At 46.5% G+C, this 20,796-nt stretch overlaps 1 protein-coding gene across 4 annotated transcripts in view; it reads left to right on the forward strand.

The window, feature by feature from the left end:
* Window positions 1-238: 238 nt before the first annotated feature.
* LOC146813534 (uncharacterized) overlaps window positions 239-20,796 on the forward strand; it is a 36,746-nt gene continuing 16,188 nt past the window's right edge. The window contains exons 1-3 of one of the 4 annotated variants that reach the window (XR_014966993.1): window positions 239-2,813; window positions 4,623-4,727; window positions 9,735-9,823. The gene's annotated coding sequence lies outside the window, so the exon portion shown is untranslated. Of the gene's footprint in view, window positions 3,585-3,635; window positions 6,331-9,734; window positions 9,824-20,796 lie in introns of those variants that run through there. The other 3 variants (XM_085620301.1, XR_014966991.1, XR_014966992.1) reach the window with 3 other exon arrangements.

Here is a 20,796-nt window from a genome sequence, read left to right on the forward strand (position 1 = left end):
TCTCTCTTGGGTCCGGGCGATGGGATCTTACCCTTTGAGGATGCGCAGTACGCAGGTGGTGTTGATGGTTATTTCACCGTCTGAGCATGCGTGGAAGGAGGTCGGAAGGTGCCTAGTTTTATCAAGTCCCTTTGATTAGTAGCTTATTTTCTGAGCATGCGCAGCGCTTTCCTCAGGCGGCGGTGTGTTCGGTCAGGTACCCCACATGCTCATCCTCTGACCGCGTGTAGTACTTTTCTTAGGCCCCGAGTGATCCTATCTCACCATCTGAGCATGCGCAGACGGAGGTCGAGAGTTGCTCAGCGTGAACTTGGAGTAGGAACTTCCTTCTTTGCATATAATCAGTAGAGGATCCCTGTGAGATCCCATGTCACTGGGCGGACACAGCAATTCTGATGTCACTGAGGACACACAGCATGGGATCCCTGTGAGACATGACGTCACTGAGTACACACAGCAGAGGATCCCTGTGAGATCTGACGTCCCTGGGGACACACAGCAGAGGAGCCCTGTGAGATCCGACATCACTGGGGATGCACAACAGAGGATCCCTGTGAGATCCGCTGTCACTAGGGACACACAGCAGAGCATCCCTGTGAGATCCGACGTCACTGGGGACACACAGCAGAGGATCCCTGTGAGATCCGACGTCACTGGAGACACACAGCAGAGGATCCCTGTGAGATCCGACGTCACTGGGGACACACAGCAGAGGATCCCTGTGAGATCCGACGTCACTGGGGACACACAGCAGAGGATCCCTGTGAGATTCGACGTCACTGGGGACACACAGCAGAGGATCCCTGTGAGATTCGACGTCACTGGGGACACACAGCAGAGGATCCCTGTGAGATCCGACGACACTGGGGACACCCAGCAGAAGATCCCTGTGAGATACAACGTCATTGGTGACACACAACAGAGGATCCCTGTGCGATTTCTCATCACTAGGGACACACAGCATAGGATCCCTGTGAGATCCGACATCACTGTGGACACACAGCAGGGGATCCCTGTGAGATCCGACGTCACTGGGGACACACAGCAGAGGATCCCTGTGAGATTCAATGTCACTGGGGACACCCACCAGAGGATCCCTGTGAGATCCGACATCACTGTGGACACACAGCAGAGGATCCCTGTGAGATTCGATGTCACTGGGGACACAGAGCAGATTCGATGTCACTGGGAACACACAGCAGAGGATCCCTGTGAGATTCGACGTCACTGGGGACACCCACCAGAGGATCCCTGTGAGATTCGACGTCACTGGGACACACAGCAGAGGATCCCTGTGAGATCCGACGTCACTGGGGACACCCAGCAGGGGATCCCTGTGAGATCCGACGTCACTGGGGACACACAGCAGAGGATCCCTGTGAGATTCAATGTCACTGGGGACACCCACCAGAGGATCCCTGTGAGATCCGATGTCACTGGGGAAACCCAGCAGAGGATCCCTGTGAGATCCGACGTCACTGGGGACACACAGCAGAGGATCCCTGTGAGATTCAATGTCACTGGGGACACCCACCAGAGGATCCCTGTGAGATCCGACATCACTGGGGACGCCCACCAGAAGATCCCTGTGAGATCCGACGTCACTGGGGACACCCAGCAGAGGATTCCTGTGAGATCCGACATCACTGGGGACACCCAGCAGAGGATCCCTGTGAGATCCGACGTCACTGGGGACACAGAGCACAGGATCCCTATGAGATTCTACGTCACTGGGGACACACAGCAGAGGATCCCTGTGAGATTTGACGTCACTGGGGACACACAGCAGAGGATCCCTGTAAGATACGACGTCACTGGGGACACACAGCAGAGGATCCCTGTGAGATCCGACGTCACTGGTACATACAGCAGAGGATCCCTGTGAGATCTGACATCACTGGGGACACCCAGCACAGGATCCCTGTGAGATCCGACATCACTGGGGGCGCACAACAGAGGATCCCTGTGAGATCCGACATCACTAGGGACATACAGCAGAGGATCCCATTGAGATCTGACGTCACTGGGGACACAGCAGAGGATCCCATTGAGATCCATCGTCACTGGGGACACACAGCAGAGGATCCCTGTGAGATTTCACATCACTGGGGACACACAGCAGAGCATCCCTGTGAGATCCGACGTCACTGGGGACACACAGCAGAGGATCCCTGTGAGATTCAACGTCACTGGGAACACACAGCAGAGGATCCCTGTGAGATACGACGTCACTGGGGACACACAGAAGAGGATCCCTGTGAGATTCAACATCACTGGGGACACACAGCAGAGGATCCCTGTGAGATACGACGTCACTGGGGACACACAGCAGAGGATCCCTGTGAGATCTGACATCACTGGGGAGACACAACAGAGGATCCCTGTGAGATCTGACATCACTAGGGACACACAGCATAGAATCCCTGTGAGGATCTGACATCACTAGGGACACACATCATAGGATCCCTGTGAGATCCGATGTCACTGGGACATACAGCAGAGGATCCCTGTGAGATCTGACATCACTGGGGACACCCAGCAGAGGATCCCTGTAAGATACGACGTCACTGGGGACAAACAGAAGAGGATCCTTGTGAGATTCGATGTCACTGGGGACAGACAGCAGAGGATCCCTGTGAGATCTGACATCACTAGGGACACACAGCATAGGATCCCTGTGAGATCTGACATCACTAGGGACACACATCATAGGATCCCTGTGAGATCCGATGTCACTGGGACACACAGCAGAGGATCCCTGTAAGATACGACGTCACTGGCGACACATGGTCCAGCAGGAGTCAGACGAGGCGGTGAGTCCTGGCAGTTTGAGTGCTTTACATGAGCACCTGGCACATTACATAAGGTTACCTTCATATGCATTTCTTTGGCACGGGTAGTTGAAGTGGTTTGCCCAGAATCACAGGATCTTGAGCTGACGCCGAGACTCGAGCGTGATACCTCAGGTCCAAAGCTGGCAGCTCTGGCCATTACACCACATCCCCTCCGCACTTTCTACATTGTTGCCATGGTGCTGTTAATACAAACAGGGTCTAAAACAACTCCTGTGGACAATGGATGCTGGCCTGTTCACACCCAACCCAAGGAGTGAACATTTTAATTTACCTCTTCTTTTTGTGTAAATGGCTTTTGCCAACGACATAACATCTGTGCTTTTCTTTACATTGTGACCTATGTTATTGTCCTTATTTCAGTGATTTTTTTGTACTGCAGTGTTATATTGACTTATATATATTAAAGTGCTATCACACCGTATACCGGGATGGGAAGCGCTTTATAAGAAAGCACAAATAAATGTAAATCTCTGAGGAGTAATGGGTAAAGTAATGGGTAAAGTACACACTCACAGTGGGCATTTTAAAGCTGTACTCGGGTAACAGCGCTAGGGTTTAGACAGTGGCAGCTGGTAATTTTAGGAGGGAGGGGGAAGACAGGACACACGCGCACATACACACTCACTCACACACACATCCATCCACAGCACTCATTACCAAATATTTAAACATACAAGCCTCAAACGTTAATTAAAAAAAAGATTAAAGACCTGCAGCTCTGACTCAGAGGTCCCAGGAGGGTTGGGACTGCGCCTTTCCTCACAATGAGGGAAGGCACAGTCCCAACCTGTCACAGAGTGGGATGGTGTCGGTAATACTGCTCACTCCACCCCACTGGGATGAAGTGTCACTGATTGATACTTGATCCTGGGCACTTTAGGGCTTAAAACTGAAGCGCCCAGGTCCAAGACAATGAGTGACCCTAGCCCGCGTTACCGAGGGGAAGGGCCTCACAGACCTTTGCTGAGCTGAGGAGGTCACGCCCACAGGAGCCGTGACATCCTCAGCCCAGCAAAGTTCAGCTCAGGCAGCCAGGAGCCTGCGCATTTAGCGCATGTCTACCTCCTGGCTGCCTGACCTGAAAATGAAGAGTGACAATCAGGCCGACCTTTACTCAGCCTGGCAGATACTGTACTTGATTGGGAAAGGTGAAGGGTCGTGTCGTGGCCCTCAGCTCCAATGGACCCGCCGCGGCTGGGTTTGGAAGGTGAACGTAATGATAGGGATCCCTTTTTCCCAGGATTCTTCATTATTTTTGTTAATACCATGATGATAATGATGGCATACTTGACCAAATCTTGTGGATTGTTTCTGTGATACCAAATGTTTGGGGCAGAGAAGCTCATAACAGTATTCTAATTGCCTTGGTATTGAAGATAAAATGCATTTTCTGTTCACGTGCAAGATAAGAAATCGGTGACTTAGGCTAACATTGAGTATGGAATAGACACCAGGAAGGGAGCACTCTGGATTTGCACAAGTGCAGAAAATATAAAAATTTAATTTGTGGAACATATTTCGAAGGAGGGCACAGAGAATACGTGTAACACGTATCTGTGCGCAGATAGCACATTAGTCTGAGAGTGACCCTTGACATTAGCTGAGATGAATCTTCTTTAATTCAAAAGGAAGGTATATATTGTTAGTAGACTTTTTGTATTTAATCCTTTCCATCTTTGTAAAATACTTGTTTTTTTACCTATTTGTTTTTTACATTTCATGACTGGACCGTTGTATCTGTTGTTTTTAATATGCATGTTTTTTCAGAAATAAATATTGAAATTGAGCAGAGGCCTGGCTTGCAGTGGTTGCAGGGGCAGCCATATGTTGTGTCTGCTCCAAGCTTTGATGGGAGTCGATTCTTATTGAAATGTAAGTTGAGCCTTACTTTTCCATGGCTGTGCCTTTTTCAAAATGAGTATTTTATGAAGTGCAGAGCCAAACTTTTATGAGCTTTAAGCAATATGTGATAAGGATTGGGTAATCGCGGGTTCTTTGACTTCCTTAGACAGTGTTTGTTAACTGCTGTAGTACTGGGCTGCTGTACACTCTCCCAATCAATCAATCAATCAATCAATCAATCAATCAATCAATCAATCAATCAATCAATCATTCAAATAATTTGTAAAGCACACTACTTACCCGCAAGGATTTCAAGGCGTTGAGGGTGGGGAGTGGGGTGGGGGTGCTGTTGCTACTGGTCGAACAGCCAGGTCTTGAGTCGTCTCCTGAAGGTTAGAAGGTCTTCGGTTTGTCGTAGGTTGAGGGGGAGGGTGTTCCAGGTCTTGGCGGCGCGGTGGGAGAAGGATCTGCCTCCGGCTGTGGTTCTACGGATGCGTGGGACGGTAGCCAGGGAGAGGGGTATTGGTTCATTTTATAATGTAGAGGTGACAAGAGAGCTGTGCAGATCTGCTTTCCAAGGTTATTTGGCATTCAGCCTTAGGCCTTTGTGTGCAAAAATTGAAATTTAATAACATAATTAATAGGAAGGGCAGACCCTTCACTCCAGACGATTTCTGAGACTATAATGTGGATTTTCTGGAGTGTTGAAAGCAAGTGGGAAAAATAAGTTCATAAAAGACAATGAAGTCAATCGAACCAGCAGTGAACCAGTTTCTTGACGCCTTTGGTCAGAAGACGCTCACTGTAACTCCCCACTAGGCACACAGAGCTTGTGGATGATCAAACACAGTCAAGCATGAGCCGTCCCCAAACCTTTCCATATTTTGATCACAAATGAGGTCAGAGAGCGTTCTCACATCAGTGTTTTATGGCACTAGGTACACTTGCTTGAACCTGTACCGCCGATGTGCGGTACTCCACCTAGTGTGCTCTCCAGGCCAGCTCCACAGCAGCTCAAAATGTTGTTGTGTTCATGAATATCCTTCACGGTGTGCCCTTGGCTGCTCATGTTGCTAGTTGATGATTCTTGTGAACCATGAGTACCTGGAGCTTTTGTCCGATTAATTCTGCGGTCCCAAGTTGCAGTCACAGGTCCGCTTTGAGGCGGCTATTTGAAAAGTAGTTCTCAACGCCCTCGCCCCTCCAAATAGCCTTGCGATGCTTCCTTCTGTAATACCACATGGATCATAATAAGTAAGTACATTCCTATTGTCCTCCCAGTGCAAGAACCTTTTCAGGGGTCCTCTACATTAACTACTTAATCCTGAGGATAGTCTCACATATTCACAAAAACAGGAGGCCGAAACGTCAACACACATTCCGCTACTTTTATTTGGATCAATTAACATTGGGACATACCGTACACTACAGGGGTACGCTCTATAGGAATGTTCCTTGTATTAAGAGTGGATTAAACACTTCTGTCTCAGTGAATCGATGGATGGAAATATGTTCAAGTAGCATGCTGGGTAGATATGTGTTTCTTGTTGTTCAAAGACCCTCTTGTCACCTCTTGCTTTAATACAGAACAATTCATTTATTGTCCTCTTCTCTGCATTAAAATTCAACACCAGACATTGGCGTGATTCCTGTACATTTTGTTGGGGGAGTTATAAATCTCTAAATACAAAAATATTTAATTGTAGTATATCTTTGTATAAATGATCCCCTTGCTGGCTGTTTTCTTTAGTTGAACCTGGGGATGTTGGCATTGCCCACTGACTGTACCTATAGGGGTTTTCTGGGGTTCCCCTGCAGCAGTAACTTAGCTTACCCTATGAGAACTGCATGCTTCCTGTGTAGAGTTTGAACTCGACTAAGGTACAGTGGCAGCATACTCATAGGGTACTAGGATGGTGCCTGCGAGCTATCTCACGGTTATCAGCACTGTTTTAAGTGTGTACTTAACCATGCTTTATTTATTCAGGTTTCGCTCCCATTATATGTACAATGGTGTGTGTTGGGAGGTCACTGTAGTGCTTGAATTGAAAATCCAGGAGCAGGCATGTAGAGTCTTTTTATCTCATTGAACTATGGTCTGAGGGCTGTGTGCATGAGTGTGTGGAGAAGTGGAAGCTGTTGTTTGCCCCCAGCTGTTGTGAGCTCGTGTGCAGGCCTAACTCCCTCTGCTATTTGAACTCAAAGTAAGTTTCTTGTGACTGCAACAACAAAAGGCTGAGCTATTATCAAATCCTAACAAAAGCTTGTGATATTTTATTTTTGGGTTACAGCTGTCATTAGTTACTGTGAATTATGTATTAACTTGTGCTTTACATGAAGCTATGCAACAAACAATGTAAATCAGGCCTCAAAAAATCTTCTCGCCCACTCCCAATAGAGAGTCAGATTTTAAGATGGCGAGCTATTTTTACTGATCTGTCCTGGTGTGTGAGTGGTGTGTGAGCTTGAGCTGGCACATGACAGCTGTTCTATTCATTTAGAAGGTGCATGAGCAATAACTAAGGGCTGATTCACAAAAGTAATCTGAGACAAATCCCTAACTTTACGACTTTCGGTATTCACAAAGCACAATTAGGAGTAGTAACGTTAGGATTTTGTCTCAGTTAAGCTTAGGTTTTGGTCTTAAGTTTAACTGAAGACCAAAACTTAAGTTTAACTGAGACAAAATGCTAACTTTACTACTCCTAAATGCCCTTTGTGAATCCCGAAAGTCGTAAAGTTAGAATTTTGTCTCAGATTACTTTTGTGAATCAGGCCCAATGTCTTTGAATCTGTTTTAACTAGTCACGTTTACTGTGTTCAAATGTAGAGGTCAAATGACAGCTTATGTCTTTTTGCAAAATTCTGCTTATTTGGTCTTAGAGATTGGTGGTTACTTTTCTTTCTCTGACTGCAAAGTTAAAGAATTCTGTTTAGTGAACTATCTGACAATTGACGTGAAACGAAAGGCTGTAGGATGTCAGTTTTTTTAAACACACAACAATTGAATAACTAATAAATGAACCGTACAAATATTTCAAAATATATCGGCAATAAGGAAAGCACATTTTTATGTAACTCAGAAGTGTGAGGGAAAAAAAGATTTTAATGGGCACAAATTAGAAATCAGAACTCTTTACTTGGTGAGGTGCAGATGATAAATATATGCAGAACTCCGATTTTCAGACATTATTGCTTGTGCATTATATAGTTTTAGCACTAAAACTGTGTCTCATTGGTACATTTTGTGGCCATTTTGATGGAAAATATGCTGACTGTAAATGTGCTCTACCATATCATAGTTTAGTTATATATTTATTAAAAGTGAGAGTTTTAAGACATGAACTGAGAAACATTCCCGCCCCCGTTCTGATGACGATGCTGTTAGTGAACTAAGAGGCAAGTGAGGGGTCATTGGTATCCTATAAGTGGGCTTAATTTGTATTATATATGGAGCAAAAAATGTAAGTTTATTACATCAAACAAAAGAGTCTTTTTGTATAGCAGACATGCTGAACCCACATATTTGGAGGTGCAGTCGTATGTAATAATGCAGAAAAGGTGGCTTAGTAAAATATATTTTCCCAGTATCACATAATGCGAGACCAATTTTTTCTGTCAAGAACATTACAGTTAGGTCAAGTATATTATTCAAGTGACTTCACCTGCAGGTCAGGTAACATTTTAATGATTTTTTTAGGCTTATAAAAGAATGTTACTTCTCTAGATTTAATTTTGTAGAGTTGGTTTATCCCAGTTAAAAACGTTCTTGGAAGTAGTCATAATTCCGTCTTAATTCATATATCATACTGACATTTCTGCAGAATATATTAAAGTTGTTATCACAGGTGAAGCAGATTTGTAGTTTTTAAATGGTATTTATGATGGACATGTCTGGGACCTGCTCTGTGCTTTAAAAGTACCCCCACTTTTGGGTCTGCAGGAACCATGTTCTGTCTTTGTGTTGTAATGTATAATGATTTTATAATCAGTAGTAGTGATATAAATTATGAACTCTAATTAGACAATAGAGTTAATTTCATAGTCATGGGGACCAGTAGATATCCACTTTTCTTCAATTTTAAAGGAAGTGTTTCCATCAATTTAGTCATTTGAAGGAGGCATCGATTGTGCCAACAAAGAACCGTTTTTAGTCTCTATGCAAAAAATGGAGCCAATACATGTTAAACAATGTTTTTTGCTCTAGTTAAAAAAGAAGTGACCCGAGTTTCACTATTTGTACTTCTTACACAATGAAGAGCAAGTCAAATACATTTTGATGCACATTTCCAAAGGGAAACAAGTTTTAGGTAAAACAAATTGTATATGTTAGCTTAACACTAGAAATAGTTCAAACAAACGTAAATGACTCCCACCTTTGCAAAACATGTAGGTAGGTACCTAGTGACTACAACAAGTAGGAGCAATGTTTCCCACTGTGATTATTTTCAGTCACAAAGGTTTCAAGTTGTGGTTATCTTGTCTTCTGGCAAATAATTGCTTTGCCCTTCAGGGGCTGGAAAGTTTCTTGAAGTTTTCAGAAACGTGTACACTAGTTCCATGGTGTGAGCTTAAATAACAGTATGTTCTTGTCTACTTGGCTGCCAGTTAATTCAGAAATTAGAGTAGTAGATATGCTCCTGAACAAAAATGCTCTACAAGGGTTGGCACCTTCCTCAATAAAAAATGCTAGTCATTTGTTATAATTGCACTTTAAACCTATAGCTTCACCACCACTCTTTTTTGAGAATAAAAATGTGCTTGTAAAATGTTCCATCTTGCCTTTCACTTTTCAGAATTTTTACTGGGAAAACAACTCTCCAAACACCCATGGATCTTAATGGTTGGCTTTCTTGGTGTATATCAGAAACAATATTTAATCAACATCGCTTAGGAATGTTACAGCTGCCACTGCTCACAGATGTCTTAAATCTATTTTTGCGATTGCTCATTCTGCCTTATTTGAAAATGAATTTGATCCTTGAGCGATCGTGCAGCTTTTTTCTTACTGTTTTCATTTCATTGTTTTAATTCCAGTGCAGCCAAGAGAGAATCACCAGAATTCCTTGACAACCAGATGTACCAAATGTCAAACCATCTCCAACTCCCCTATAAATTTAAGAAAGGCAAGTTCTCTGCTGTTTGGATGGCATCCTTTCTGTCTATGGTGGTTCCAAATTGAGTGCATGGTTAATTTCCCCCTCTCTCTAAAACACACGTATGTATAAGGAATCACATTAGTTAGCCACCTCTCAGTAATCAAAACAATGTAACTAACAGAAGAGGGTTTTGCAGAAATTGTTGAATTTTATTCCTCCTATGGAAGAATATTCATTGTTATAGGTGCGAGAGACTTAGAGAATCGGAGCCTACATCAAGATTGGTATATCAAGGGCTCCATGTAAAGGTCGTTGTGCTGTGCTAGCAGTTCTCATCGACAATCCCTCTTTTGTTTGATTTTCTTTCTGGTATGCTAATTCCATTTCACCGTGTCAGCAGCTGAATTAGTTACTAGATCAACAAGCCAAAGTGGCTGGACTACGTCTTACACTAGAGTTTGGCCAAGCTCTGTCTTAAATCAAGAGTATACAAAAAAGTGGTAGATGAAATGCTTGAATTAATCTCAGCCACTGGCAATTACTCGGGGTGCATCCCAGTTTATCGTTGTTTTTCACACCCATCCACCTCAGTTTGGCCCCAGACAAATGCAACACAATCTTGTCCACTTCTCTAGAGGAACAGTCCAGCTTGAACTGACAGTCCAGGTCCTTTCTGAACCCAAACATCAGCAACCCAAGATTGGTTTCTCCCTCGTTGGGGCTCTTTATTCAGGTGTAGCGTGGTTCCAGTGGCACAGTGAGCACGGGGCCCAAACCTGGACATACTTGTCGCACTTAGAGCATCAAACTGCAATACACCATTGGCTGAATTAATCTCAGCCAATGGTAATTCCTTGCGGCTGTGTCCCAGTCCATTGTTATTTTGCTCACCATCCACCTCAGTTTGGACCCAGACATCTAGAAATCAGTCTTGACCCTGCCCCAATAATAACAGTCCATCCTGAACTGTCAGACCAAGTCCTCTCTTAATGGAAACACAAGCAAACCGAGACTGGTTTCACCCATCACTTTTTTAGTACACTTTGGTGTAACTGCCTAAGTGCATCGGTATGCCCAGACATTGGCTGTATGCTCACTGTGCCACTGGAACCAAACTGCAACTGACTGATGAGCCCCAGCTAAGGTGAAACCGGTCTTCGGTTGCTTGCGTCTGGTTCAGAAACTACCGCGCTTGGCAGTTCTGCCTTGACTGTTCCTACTGGAGCAGGATATGATTTGCATATGGCGGCATCTAGTCTGGGGTAGCATTATGGGCAAAAAAAATAATTGGCTGGGATGTGGCTCAAGTGTTTACCAGTGGGTGAGATATATTCAAGCGTCCTACCCATCACTTTTCTGGAAACTTCAGGTCAACTTCATTAGTGCGATGGGTTTGCACATATGTGGGTCCCATGTTCACTTTGCCACTGGAACAAAGCTGCACTCACTGACGCGCACCAGTTGGGGTGAAAACAATCCTGGCTTGCTTGTGTTCTAATTCAGATAGGACCTGGTTTGGCAGTTCAGGCTGGACTATTCCTGTTGGAGCCGGAGCAACACTGTATTGCATATGGCTGGGCCTAATCTGAGGTGGCATTGTAAACGGCCCATAGTAACTACCAGTGCCTCAGATTAATGCAAAGATCCCATTCATAACTTTCTAAAATATATCAGTGTGATGCCCTAAGTGTGATGGGTACCCCCAATTGTAGATCCTGTGCTCACTGTGCCACTGGAACCAAGCTGCACCTACTAACGAGCCCCAACTAGGGTGAAACTGGTTCTTGGTTGTTCGTGTTACGCTCCAGAGAGTATCTGTCTTGGCAGTTTGGGCTGGACTGTTCCTACTGGATCAGGGTCAAGACTGATTTGATTAGGCTGAGTCTAATGAGAGGTTGCATTGTTGCAAAAAATATAAATGGGCTGGGATGAGCACCCATGTCATTACTAGTGTCTGAGATTAATTCAAACACACCACCCATCACTTTTTTGTATACTTCCGTGTGACTCTGTAAGTGCGATGGGGATGTACATGAAAAGTGGAGGGGGGAGAACCCCACCCCCCGGTTCTGTGTGAAATTAGATAACAGCTTTCAAAATATGCAGAAGCAAAAGGAACAAATGATGGATCGAATGCTGAACAATGCAAACATTCACCCCCAGTCACAAAGATCTAGGTGTAATCCATTGTTCTTTTGCTCATCAATCCACCCCAGTTTGGACACTGCCATATGCAAATCAGTCTTGACCTTGTTCCTGTGAGACCGGCCTCGTGGCGTGGGCCCTCCCAACCAGCAAGCTACCCTGCAACCGCACCGATCCTCGATGTCACAGACTTCCGGCCCCCATGGCCCAACATCCCGAGGGTCGGCCAGATCCCCAACACGCATGCCCGGCCGAGGGAGGGCGAAACCCCCCAACCCAGACCGAGAGGCGCCGACCCTGTCACACCTCTGGTCTCTTCCCCGAGGGAAGTTTCGATCGACCACCAGGCCCCCGGTGAGCGGCCGCCTCGCCTGCTGGGCGTCTGGAGTCCCTCCCGGACCCACCTGAACAGATCAAAGGGCCGAGTGACAGGAAGCCCCGACACACCGCCCCAGGCACCCAGACCCCTCTCGTCGAGGACTTCGGACTTCAAAGACGAGGGGAAGTATAACAGGGGGTGCGGAAGGGACGGGAGGCAGAGAAGACCTGGACTGACGAGAGCCTGCCGACCTGGTCGCGGCTCGATCGCTCCCCGAACCGAAGAACTCTGAACCACCTGAGCCCTGCTGACGCTGTCGCGGCTCCCCGAACTCTGAACCATCTGACCCCTGCTGACGCTGTCGCGGCTCCCCGAACTCTGAACCATCTGAGCCCTGCTGACGCTGTCGCGGCTCCCCGAACTCCGAACCATCTGAGCCCTGCTGACGCTGTCGCGGCTCCCCGAACTCTGAACCATCTGAGCCCTGCTGACGCCGTCGCGGCTCCCCGAACTACGAACCTCCGGTGCCTGCTGAGTGACTCGCAGCCCGCTCCTCCAAGAGAATCGGCAGAGATTGCCGAGAGAAGCAACATCCCCTCAGCTCGAGGATTGAGAGCTGTGCGCCGGATACTCCGCAGAGACACTGATTCAAAGACTGTTCCGCTACCCCTTACCCCTCATCACGAGATCGCTGCCGCTTGTGGCACTACTTCTGCTCCTGCCTTCCGGATCATAAAGATCCCTGACAACTAACGATAAAGCCTATTAACTTGCAAAGAATTACTGTGTGGTGTCCCTCTATCCGAAGAGAGTAAGCGCAGCGTGTGCGATCCTAGGTACGAGACCCTTCCAGGAAGGGCCTCCCCGCTCTTGCTCGGCCTAACTCTGGGAAAGGTGGGCCTCCGGGTGGTCAGGAACGTATTCCGCAGCCTCCCCGGGGAACGCCTTCCAACAGTTCCTCATGGGAACAATCCACCCTGAACTGCCAAGCCAGGTCCTCCCTGGACCGGAAACAAGCATCCTGGGACCAGTTTCGGGGCATCAACCCTCATCAGCCAGGATAGCTTGAAATCAGTGGTGCAGTGAGCACGGAATCCACATCTGGGAATACCCTGCCCACTTAGGGACACAAAAGTAAAAGGAACATTTGATGGACGGAATGCTGAACAGTGCAAACATTCACCTCCAGTCAAAAAGATCTGGGTTTAATCCATCGTTCTTTTGCTCACCATGCCACCCCAGTTTGGTCCCACCCAAATGCAAATCAGTCTTGACCTTATTCCTCACTGGAATAGTCCAGCCCAAACTGCCATGCCAGGTCCTCCCTGGACCAGAAACAAGCATCCTGGGACCGGTTTTGGGGCATCAGCCTTCATCAGCCAGGCTAGCTTGGATCCAGTGGCACAGTGAGCAAGGGACCCACGTCTGGGCATACCCTGCCAACTTAGGCCGAACAAAGTAAAAGGAATAAGTGATTTGTGGAATACTAAACAATGCAAATATTCAGCCCCAGTTACAAAGATCTGGGTTTGATCCATTGTTCTTTTGCTCACCACGTCACCCCAGTTTGGACCCAGCCATGTGCAAATCAGTCTTGACCCTGTTCCTATTGGGAACAGTTTAGCCCGAACTGCCAAGTCAGGTCCTCCCTGCACCGGAAACAAGCATCCTGCGGCTGGTTTTGGAGCATCAACCTCATCAGCCAGGCTAGCGTGAATCCAGTGGCGCAGTGAGCATGGGAACCATGTCGGGGCATACCCTTCCCACTTAGGGCAACAAAAGCAAAAGGAACAAATGATGGACGGAATGCTAAACAATGCAAACATTCACCCCAGTCACAAAGATCTGGGTTTGATCCATCATTCTCTTGCTCACCACGCCACCCCAGTTCAAAATATGCCGCTCAAGCAGACAAATGGCAGAAGGAAGAGAGACCAGGAGATGAGATAAAACTTGGCAATATGAAGATTATGTGTAAGCATATCGCCAGAGGCCCAACATAGTGGATGATTTCTGCAGTCTGTGGCGTGACCTAGGCCAAGTCCCAGCTCCGGTGAGAATTTAATGTGGAATCAGAATTCGAGTCTGTGTTGGGACCACTGGATACCTTCCGCTCTTTTGACAAGTGATGCTCTGGCCTGGAGACTGTGAGTTTGGCAGCTGTCTCTGTGGCACTCTGACGGTCTTGACGCACCTGATAAGAAGAGGGAGCCCCACTCCTTCCCAGCCTGTTCTGGAGTCTGTTCTAAAGACGTTGGCTATGACCTCTCACCTTAGGGTGTAAGTCAAGCCAGTCTCACACTTCTTCTTGCTCTAAGAAGAACTTTGTGCTCTGATCAGTGATAACCCACAGCCTCGCGGAGTATAGCATAGAATACTGGATACTAATGTCCCTAAGTTTGCGTTTCGCTTCCAAAAATAAGGCCCTCTGCTTCTGGACGGTGACAGTAAAGTCAGGGAACAGGAACACCCGGCTGTTATCCAACATCTGTTCCCCAAGATTCCTGACGCACTTCAGGATGGGATCCCTATCATTGAAGTGAAGGAGACGTGCCACCATAGGCCAGAGCGGTCTGCCATGGGGCTGTGGGTGGGTGGGTACCCTGTGAGCTCTGTTAAGTGCGAAAAAGGGGGACAAGCTCTGCGGTGCTACTTTCTTAATAGCCAAGTCTTCAGGAAGGCCACTGCATCCTCAACCTCCATCTTCTTAGGTACACCCACCACTTATATATTGTTTCTATGGGCGCTGCTCTCAGAGCCTTTATCCCGGACCTCAAAGACATGCACACGCCCCAGCATGTCTTCCATTTGTGGGATATATCTGTGGTTTTGGGGATGAGTTCCTGCAAGGTAAGTTCAGTGTCAGCAATCCGCTTCACCAACTTACCATGGTCAGCCTCGAGGAGGTCCACAACCACTGTGTCGATTTTATGTTCAACGGTGTCCTTTGAGTCGTTGATGGCTCGGAAAATAGAATCTAACTTATCTTGTGAGACTATCACAGGGTAGTCGGTGAGCCAGTTTCTTCTTGGGAGACAGGATTTTTCAGAATCCGGTCCCTGAGTTTCCTTAACTTGAGTAGGGCGCGGCATGGTTGAGAAGGAAGACAAAAGAGGGGAGAGGAGAGAACCAGAAGAAAAAGCCAATTGTCAATGAAGGTCGAGGCAAGTGAGTTTCTAGCACATGCCCAATCCTGGACGTTACTTTGCCTTGGAGCAGAAGAGAGATATCATCCAGACTGTTTCTGAGGAAGCAGTCAGTTGCCGGAACCTCTCTGGCACGGCCCAGAACAGTCCTGTCTGCACAGGAGGGAGAAAGAATGTTGTACAGTTGGGCGGGTCCCCGCAATCAACATTGGGCTCCCCTACCAAGTTCCCCCATACTAACCTGCTCACAAGGCAGTATCCATTCGGTCAGCTCCTCAGCGTGCATGGAGAAGCAGCCGCTCACTGCCGCAGCCGGGTTGTGGAGATTGTCAGTGTGAAGGTAGGGCCACACGGCCAGAGGCAGGCAGCAACCGGGCCCGCAATCAACAATGGGCTCGCCTGCCAAGTCCTCCCACACTAACCTGCAGCCAGGTCATGGAGATTGTTTACGGGGAGGCTGGGCCACGCTGCTTAAGACAGGCATCAGCGCCCAATGACCTCTTGCTGCCGCTGTCAAATCTCCAGTTTGTTGAGGGGGTCCTGCACAGCCCCTCAGTGAATGGAAGAGCAGTAGCCTCTCCAGTGCCCCACAGCCGCTCCCTCTGCAGCCGGGAGGCAAATAGAGATCGGTGGTTTCAAAGGCGGGCAGCTGTCATTTGGAAAGCCGATCAATGTGGCCGATGTCGGCGGTTGCTTCCTGCAGCAGCAGGCCATTTTTTGGGAGAGTCACATGTTGCCGTGGGAGGGTACAACAATTTGCTACTAGTATTATGGGGTCAGTATCCTCCGGTGTCAATATCGCTGTCAGGATGGAGTCGGATGTGGGTCCCCGTTGGGAGCTCCGGCAGACTATGCCTCACTCTATCGGTTGCTGGCCATGTTTCTGATATGGGGAATTTCAGACATAGACTTAAAAATATGGGACATAACCTGTGTGCATCAATATGCTAGTCTTAGACACATTTATATAAACAAATAAGGTAAAAGCAAGTCAATTCAGACTACATTATTTATGTTAATATTATTATCTGACCTTGAAATAGAGATAAGAATGCACCTGATGTTGCATCAGGTGTCATATCAATGTCATTGGTAAAATAGCTTGAAACTTTCACAGGTTCTAGGAAAGATGAAGACAGATGGCATCTGCGTCAAAGGCAGACATGCCAATGATTAGTCAGAAACAGAAAAAACGGAGGCCTGGCCTGCTTAAGATGGTGTCTGGCCTTATTGACTTTATATTAGACTCCCATTGAATAGCAGTCAGTGGTAATACGATTTTACTAGTGAGTGTGAGACCGGCCTCGTGGCGTGGGCCCTCCCGACCAGCAAGCTACCCTGCAACCGCACCGATCCTCGATGTCACAGACTTCTGGCCCCCATGGCCCAACATCCCGAGGGCCGGCCAGATCCCCAACACGCATGCCCGGCCGAGGGAGAGCGAAACCCCCCAAACGAGACCGAGAGGCGCCGACCCTGTCACACCTCTGGCTTCTTCCCCGAGGGAGGTTTCGATCGACCACCAGGCCCCCGGTGAGCGGCCGCCTCGCCTGCTGGGTGGCTGGAGTCCCTCCCGGACCCCCCTGAACAAATCAAAGACCCGAGCGACAGGAAGCCCCGACACCCCGCCCCAGGCACCCAGACCCCTCTCGGCGAGGACTCCGGACTTCAAAGGGGAGGGGAAGTATAACAAGGGGTGCGGAAGGGACGGGAGGCAGAGAAGACCTGGACTGACGAAAGCCTGCCGACCTGGTCGCGGCTCGATCGCCCCACGAACCGAAGAACTCTGAACCATCTGAGCCCTGCTGAAGCTGTCGCGGCTCCCCGAACTCTGAACCATCTGAGCCCTGCTGACGCTGTCGCGGCTCCCAGAACTCTGAACCATCTGAGCTCTGCTGACGCCGTCGTGGCTCCCCGAACTACGAACCTCCGGTGCCTGCTGAGTGACTCGCGGCCCGCTCCTCCAAGAGAATCGGCAGAGATTGCCGAGAGAAGCAACATCCCCTCAGCTCGAGGATCGAGAGCTGTATGCCGGATACTCCGCAGAGACACTGACTCAAAGACTGTCCCGCTACCCCTTACCCCTCATCACGAGATCGCTGCCGCTTGTGGCACCAATTCTGCACCTGCCTTACGGATCATAAAGATCCCTGACAACTAACGATAAAATCTATTGCCTTACAAAGAATTACGGTGTGGTGTCCCTCTATCCGAAGAGAGTAAGCGCAGCGTGTGCGATCCTAGGTACGAGACCCTTCCAGGAAGGGCCTCCCCGCTCTTGCTCGGCCTAACTCTGGGAAGGGTGGGCCTCCGGGTGGTCAGGAACGCATTCCGCAGCCTCCCCGGGGAGCGCCTTCCAACAGTGAGGAAGCAAGAAGTATTGCTTCACAACCTTGTGATAGAGGGGTGTAAAATGTTAGAAAGTCTTGAATTTATCATAGGTAACCTAGAGGATGGCCCTAGAGATGTGCATGAAATGTTTGTGGCTGTGCTGGAAAAGCATTTTTCACAAGGGTACAGGCCAAAGGAGAAAAGGTGGTCAACTATGTGACTATTTAAAAGCCTGCACAAACCTGCGAATTTGGAGACCCTGAAAGATTCCTTCTTCAGGGATCAATTGTTGCGCTGTACAAACGACTTAAGAGTACAAATGAAAGTGTTAGCCCAAAACCCATCTCTAAAAGAAACTATCAACATGGTGGAAGGAGTTGAAAATATGTCTGTTTGGGTCAAGAAAATGTTTAATGTGCCATCTAACATGGTGGAAAGAGTAGTATGGGAGCAAACAGAGGGACATCTGATGTCAACAAAATTATGATACAAAAAGTGAATGCCATTAACCCTAAAATGATCTTAGTTCTTTGAAGGACTTTTAAGTTCAAGTGTCGTAAATGTAGTAGCCCATTTATCCTGAAATAACCCCCGTTGCTATGCTCGTAAATCGCCTTGCATGAATATGTGGTAAGATGGATCAAAATCTCAAGGAAAATAGTAGTATTGATTCCCCTGAGATGAACCAGAAGATTATACTCAATGTGACCTCATTGACGAGTGAAGTGAATGATTTGGATGGAGTAATAAATAGTGGTTTTTATTGTCATGACTGAATGTGAAATTCTGATTGGAGGAAAATGTTTGGTGGTTTTGGCTGACTCGGGTTCCCCCCTTCACACTCATTGCCAAGTAGAATTGGGAAAAGATTTTCGAAACTGAAAAAATTTAGTGCCTCCAGATATTAAACCGGAACATTATTAAGAATTGATTTGATTGACGATAGTGTAATGAGCATTAATTTCAACGGTAGAGAAACTGAAAGGAAAGTTTATGTAGCCAAATGGGTTTTAGAGTGGCTACACCAAAGAGAACTTGGTATCACCCTTAATCCTAATTCAGCTGACCAAGTTTTGTTAGTAGCTAATGGTGAACATATTGAGAAGAAAATGTATTAGGTTTTTAAAGAAAGAGCTTGGATTGTTTAAATATTTTAAACATAAGCTCATCTTGAAGAAAACTGTGAAGCCAGTGGTGCATATGGTAAGGATTGCCAAACCTTATGCTACAATCAGTAGAAGAAGAATTGGATATTTTGTTAGGTATGGGAGTCATTAATGAGATGGAGGCTTCAGAATGGTTGTCACCTAGAGCTTTGTGTTATGATCTAAAGAGGAATACAGATGTGGGCTCACAGGCTGTAATAAGAGGAAATTGAATCTTACTGCAAAACTACTTAACACACTTCCATTGCAGGCGATGGCGTTAACTGTGCACAAGGATGCCACAAAGTTAAAGTGAAACTAAAATAAAATCTCTGGATACATGGTAATGCCATCTTGCGAGAGTTCATGGTAACGGCCATCTTGAAAATGAAAGGGAAAGGTGAAGTGAATCAAATTGCTTCCCAAGTGTGCTGCTGGAGTTTTTGGGGCACCCTATGTTCTTCATGTTGTCTTTAATCTTTACTTCCCTTGCTACTACTACTGGTCTTGGGAGTCTGGTATGAGGGTGTACATTCACCTTTGACTGTATTTTCCTCAACTTTAACAATCTGTTGCAAGACTTTGCTTGTGACTCTATTTGCCCTTTGAAACTCACTTTGCTGAACTGGGAATCATTTTTATAAGAAGTCAAAGACTGGACTTTCTGCAAATGTTGTGAACTTTACTGGGATGTAAGTGCTGTTAAATCGCCCCCTATGATACTGTGACATTTCATTAGTTTTTCTAGAGAGTGTTATAAATAGTGTGAATTCTTTAACACGCCTTTATATTATTCTCGCTATAGAGGATGTCATCAGAAAAAGTTATCACCATGATATTTTTTGTTGATCTATACACTGATAAGAAATTTATGGAGAGTAGCTGAGAAAGAGGTGTTTGCAAACCAAGTATTAGTTTTTTTAAAAAAGCAAAGTGATATTTGAAGCTAGCTTATGATAGTAGTCAAAAGAAAACTGATGTTACACTTCATTCTGTAGACCAGAATACAGAAGTTGTGCTTACCTAAATCTGTCTGACATGAAGAAAGTCTTGCAAACGTTATTTTTCCTATCATTCCGTCTTATCCCATTGCTCTTTCCCCTTGGGTATTCATGATTCAAATTGAATTTGTGTGAGTCTGGAGTGCTTTTTGGGAGTTGGAGCAAGCCTTTGTGTATTCTTGGTACTTCAGCAGAACAGACTTCTGGTCTCCAGATTTCAGTACACTTTGGTGGTACAAAATTGAGAATATGTGTCGACGTCAAGGACCTTAACCAATTTATTGTGGATGGATTAGCAGCCACTACCCGGTGTTGCTAAGGCATTTGAGATATTAGGATATGCCAAAAACTTTGTGTAATGGACCTTTCAGCTGCATATCATCAGCTGCTCCTTCATGAAGATTCAAGAGCTCCCTTTGTCACACCATTGAGAGCTTTCTGGTGTATAAGAATGCCAGTTGCCCCAGCTTCGGCAGCTGCTTGTTTTCAAAAGATGATGAAAGAAGTGCTGCCAGGAACTGAATGTGTTATGTTAAAGACAAAGTGAGTCACAATTTAAACTTAAGGCATGTCCTGACCAGCTTGAATGATAGAGGATTCACACTTAAATGAGCAAATGTAAATTCAGAGTGGCTACTGTAAGAAACTGGCTCTATATATACTACACCAAAATTAGGTAAAGTGTGTATAGAGTCCAAGTGTCCCCAGAGGTAGGTAGAGGTTAAACATAGATAGAACCTTCTCTCTGTTTGAGGTAGCTTGGTTGAGCAGTAAGGCAGTATCAGAGGACAGTGTTAAGCATTTGTTGTACACACTCAGTCAGCAAATGAATTCACTCACTCAAAGACTGAACTTCAGACCACTTGTTGTATAAAAATAGTCTTGTAGGTATTTTATTTCTAGAACCAAGCAA

Source organism: Triturus cristatus, chromosome 7 (assembly GCF_964204655.1).
Source record: "Triturus cristatus chromosome 7, aTriCri1.1, whole genome shotgun sequence".
NCBI classification, from domain to species: Eukaryota; Metazoa; Chordata; class Amphibia; order Caudata; family Salamandridae; genus Triturus; species Triturus cristatus.